Here is a 4,393-nt window from a genome sequence, read left to right on the forward strand (position 1 = left end):
AAAAGGCATGTTTTTCTCAGTAACTATAAGCCTAGAAGAAAAATCTTAATTGCTAACAATAGCATTAAAAGACCTCTATTTAACGACCATATTAACATTTTGAAAAACATTAACAATTAATAAGAAACCAACAATGTTACTTACCAGTAGACTTCAGAAAATTCTAAAATTCATACGCAGGGACTATTGGGACATCAGTAATGCGTACCTTCCGTGAAAATTAAGAAAAGTCAATTTAAAATATTTTTAACACCTACGTACATAGAGAACATTTTAGTGAAACATAAGCAAATGTCAAAACCTCAGAATATTAATTACAAAAGGAAATAATGCCAAACGAAAACAATTAATTCTTGCCCACAAACAGAGAATCCTTCTGACAGTACATTCTCAAAATTTGGTAATTTTTACTTAAAATTTAATAAACCTCATTTATTTAAGTTCAGGGGTCGTTTAAATACCCTATTTAGCTTGGAAATCCACCATTTTTGCCTTGGTCACGTTTAAATACTTTATTTAATTTAATTTAAGCCTTCTATCCACGTTCAAGCTCCTCTTAAATATTGCACTCTTTTAAATTCGTTCGTACAGTACAACGGCTTGAACTCATCACTAATAATAAAAATTAATTGTTCATCGAATCTTCTATTACCATAAGCTTCTATAAGGTCTAAAAGTCGGTAATTTATACATAAGAACCGTTTATAACAATTGTTAATTAATTACCGACGCCAATAATAACGAAACCTACCCAAGGGATCTATCTTACCGACATACGTAAGTAGAGAGCCCTATGGTAGAACTCAGCCTTGCCGAGAAACATTAATTTAACAACAGTAATAATAAGGATCCCTGTAATAAGAAATCCTAATTTTCCAGTTAACAATATTATAAATCTCTACACTCTAAAACCCACTGTTAACAATATGCATTTCTTATAATAATTCTTAATAACCACATTTAAACATTAATAACAAATATCTCTTTTATTATAACACATGCATATTGTCTTTATAAAAATCATAACTAATTAACATTATAACTTTCTATTACACTATTCATATAATACTAAATTAGGCGTATATTATAACCTTAAGAACCACACATATATAATATTAACCATTTTTTTATTAAATTATAATATTATAAGGCATAAATAATTACGGCACATATAAATTAATAAGTCAGACTGGCGACAGGAAGTCTCAAAGATAAGGCACGCACGCAGCCGGGCCACCGAAGGTGCTCTGGAATCCCCGAGTAACCCGAGCCCATATCAGGTAACATAGGGCATCCTGTTGACCACGCTCCTTATCACATCCGGCGGCGCGCCGAGATGTCTCGATGCCCCGTCAGCATCACGCCACTCAGTCCCACTCTGAAAAACCTTGAACGCTCCTACTCTGGATCCCTCTCGTATAATCCCATTACTCCTACCATATAGCCTACCCCACTCTTGAGTTCCATTGTCCGGACCGAACGAGGCCCCGGGAGCAGCTCCCACCGCAGAGTCGACATCGGAAGTTCATACAGTACAGACGTGCCTCTTAGGAGTGCCTCCAAGACATCTTTGTTAATTTGACGCAAAGAGGAAAAGTGTCTCTGAGCGACCGTGCCACCACGGACAACGGTCGTCTCGCATAAGAGCCTCTTCCTACGCTCCTTCAGAGCCTTTGCCTTGTGCTATTCAAAATCTGGAAGATTTCTTAGGAAACTTGCCAGAACATCCACGGTGTTTTATAATACTCAAAGTGTGCGGATAAGTCGACTCCCCGCTCGAGTTGTGCCGTGGCTAGAGTGGTCCCAACAGTACTGAGAGTATTCTGGAATAAAAAAGCCTGTTCTTTGAGATTTCTCTGCAAAAGTCTGAGCTACTGAAATAAATAGTAAGTATATAATATTTTAATGCACAACACTCACATACACCGCGTTTCGCGCAAGTGAAATACAATCGCGATCTAAGCCTTAGGAACATTGTTACGCGAGTGAACCAGTGACGTTTCACCATACGCCAAGTCGAATTATTTAACAGATACCATAGCGTCACGCTGAAATTTTCGTTCATGTCGGTTCGTAACTGCCTTACATAAGGACCATTCATTATAATCCGAATAGTGTATTATCTACGTTTAGTTGTCAAATCGCTCTTAGAATTTCGTTCCGATTTCCTTAGGATACGCTATACAAGCTAGTATATATATAAAGAGAGAGAGAGAGAGACAATCTTCAGATTCTTCTTTTTCTAAATCGTGATTACGAAACCCCAGTGTCTGTCAACGCAGTGAACTACGCTCACACACTTATTATTCCCTTTCCATTCCTCCTTGCGGGCGCATGACATCGGTGCTAAGCACAGGGTTACGCGCGCACGGCATCGGTGCCAAGCACAGAGCCGTATTGGTATAGTCAGAATCCTTATCAGCAGTGGCATCCCACCACTCTGACATCGTCTCCAGGCGGATTCCTTACGCCGGAGACTCTGCTTTGAAAATCTGCTTACTCCAACCTCCTAGGCCTTCACCTCGTTAATAGACATTGAATAAAAATAAAAAATTACAATTATCTCGTAACAAGGACTCACAGAGACGTTCCTTCATGTTAGCCTTCTATCTATCTCTCTCATTAGCTATTTTAGTTATAAGACATTTATATGCCTTTATAATTTCATGTATAATTATGTACTTGATATAATATTCCCACTGTTTCCACTGTAACCTGCACTTGCACATATAAAATATACTGCGTTCTGCTATTACCATTACCCGTAAAGACTATTCTATATTAAACAATCAAGTTACTAAGGTTTCAGATTAATAATATTTTTACAATCTCATTGTTTATTTAGACGAAAGTATATTCTTAATAACGACAAGATCTTGACATTATCCATTATAAAAGCTGGAATAATATAAATCATTTCATGAAGTGCATCCTTCCCCACCCACATATATATATGTATATGCATTTATTGAATTGTAACTAATTTTATTGTGTATGTGTAGACGTGTGCCATTGCATCGGCATACGCCTTAATTACCTCACTGTGTTACTTGCTATTGTACAATTCCATTAAAATCACCGATTCTCTTGTACAACGAACATATGCCATTGCATCGGCATACAATCCTTCAATATTTTCTACTAAGCATTTTAATTTTATGCAGCATCCTTGTTTTATCGGCAGCCTTTTTCCTCTTATTCGAGCATTTTCTTGAAAGGAAGATATTAAGCATTCATAAATCTTTGTCCTTTTTATTCAGTTACTTAAATCAATTGGTGCCATAACATTCTCTTGCCAGAGGAATTTATAGTTCATTAACCATTAAATCTGAATCTTACATTATTAAGCATAGATCTTGCTCACTTTTAGGGAAGCGCCTTACTGGAGCTACCCGCCTCTATCCTTGTCCAGACTGAGGAGCGCCTTACGGGTGCCTCTCGGCTCAAGCATCCTATCCATCCCGTCCAACTCATAAGACCACCCCTTTTCCATCAAGATCAGGAAATTTAACTTGTGAATTAATAACCTGTACAGTGCTTAGCATCCTTCAATCTCAGGGGCGCAGCTGACAGCCGCCACCCGCCTCAATTATCCTTCTCCTACAATCCGCATAACCTAACCCTGCCAAAGCATGGTAGTAAGCATTAATTATTAGTACTTTTACAGTACTCTGGCAACGGATAACTAAAGTCACAAGAGTCTTTTTCACTCAATAATGAATTTTATCAATTGCTATTTTAACTTGTCCGACCAAAAATGTTATTCTTAAACTCAATCCGTTAGATGCCAAATAAACATCGTGGGGGCGTTAAACAGAAGGCAAGGCAGCTACGTAAGGAAGCTTGCCGACGAGCGGCCCTGTTGTCTCAACACATGGACCCCACCAAACCCCGTATAATACAAGATATCACGGGGCACGATCTAGTTCCTCCATCGTACATCAAGCTTTTATTACAAAACAGACTCATAAGCACATTTAAATACGCTCCACGTCCATTACATTCCGCACAAAGACACTTCATTCCGGATTCGCATTCTTTACCAAGCTCTTACAGGGCTCACACGCGCAACCCTCGGCTGGTTAAACAGCGTTCGACGACAGAAACTCTAGACATAGAATTGATAGATTTAACACAGGACGACACTTTCAACAACAAGACAGCCACCTACATTTACCAACTGGAGTCCTATTCTCTCACTGGAACTCCTCGCAAATTACCGTACCACGTTCATTACTTCCACCGGGCAGGATAACTGTACATTCTCTCAACACTTCATTGTAACTCATTACCAGCAGCTATATAATGTAAACCACATTTGTATTCATTAATTATATAACTATAAGTATTATCACTCATTTATATTACACTTTTAACTATCATATTGTCTCAT

The sequence above is a fragment of the Harpegnathos saltator genome, unplaced genomic scaffold (assembly GCF_003227715.2).
Source record: "Harpegnathos saltator strain DR-91 unplaced genomic scaffold, Hsal_v8.6 scaffold24, whole genome shotgun sequence".
In the NCBI taxonomy this organism is placed as follows: Eukaryota; Metazoa; Arthropoda; class Insecta; order Hymenoptera; family Formicidae; genus Harpegnathos; species Harpegnathos saltator.